The sequence below is a fragment of the Leptonychotes weddellii genome, chromosome 15 (assembly GCF_054177405.1).
Source record: "Leptonychotes weddellii isolate Sample4059 chromosome 15, ASM5417740v2, whole genome shotgun sequence".
Taxonomy (NCBI): Eukaryota; Metazoa; Chordata; class Mammalia; order Carnivora; family Phocidae; genus Leptonychotes; species Leptonychotes weddellii.
Window position 1 is genome coordinate 39035843 of NC_138383.1, and position 1315 is coordinate 39037157.

Below are 1315 nucleotides of genomic sequence, written 5' to 3' on the forward strand. Positions count from 1 at the left end.
TCAGATCTGTACTTCTGAAACAAATAATGCAATATATGTTAAGAAAAAAAAAGAAGATAGCAGGAGGGGAAGAATGAAGGGGGGGAAATCGGAGGGGGAGACGAACCATGAAAAACGATGGACTCTGAAAAACAAACTGAGGGTTCTAGAGGGGAGGGGGGTGGGAGGATGGGTTAGCCTGGTGATGGGTATTAAAGAGGGCACGTTCTGCATGGAGCACTGGGTGTTATGCACAAACAATGAATCATGGAACACTACATCTAAAACTAATGATGTAATGTATGGTGATTAACGTAACAATAAAAAAATTTTTTAAAAAAAGAATATGCTCTCCTCCCTAACTACAGTGACTGAGTCAGGGAAGAGCACTTCAAGTTGGCCCACCGTGCGTCGGCTCTGAGATTTTCGGCTGACTGGGAAAGACTTTTTTCCCACCTCCTATGCTAACCTGGCAGAATGAACACCCACGGCTGCTGCTCGCAGCCTTGCTACGAGCGGAGAGCTTGCCTGACGATGGAGCCACCAGAGCAAGGCTGAGCCAAGAGATGGCTCCAGACACATTCCTGACAATGTTTGAGTGCCTAGAAGCAGCCCTACCCTGGGACTGGTAGGTTGCTAGTGCTAATAAATGCCTTTTCTGCCCAACCCAATTTAGATGATATTTGCCGCTTGCAACAGAATTTGGAGCCTATCCTTTGGGACCCACGCCAAAGGTCACCTTCTCTCTGAAGTGTTTGTGACCCTTCTCCCTGACTTGAGCCAGTCATGAGTCCGTGTGCCCCATGGGGCCCGCACTTCCCACACCGGGCTGTGTCTGTCCGCTGGGCTGAGGACCACCGGGCAGCAGCTGGGTGTGATGTGTCTTCCCCTGGCCCACAGCACTGGGCCAGGCTGAGCAGCCGTGCCGTAGAACAGTCATTGAGAGAGCAAGTCCAGGGGCGCCCGGGTGGCTCAGTCGGTTAAGCGTCTGCCTTCGGCTCAGGTCATGATCCCGGGGTCTGGGATCGAGCCCCACATCGGGCTCCCTGCTGCGCAGAAGAGTCTGTTCTCCCTCTCCCTCTGCCCCCCACCCCGCTCGTGCTTGCTCTCTCTCAAATAAATAAAGTCTTAAAAAAAAAAAGAAAGAAAGAGCAAATCCATGTTGCAGCTACTGGTTACCTCTGCTTTCCTTTGGGGAAGGAGCCCTGCCTTCTTCCTTCTGTGGACAAGGCAAAAATTCTAATACAATTCTAATACCATTCTAATTCTAATACAAGACCGCTGGTTGCCTTTTAGGGGTCTTCTCCCTCTCCTAACATTCACGAGCAGACAAGCA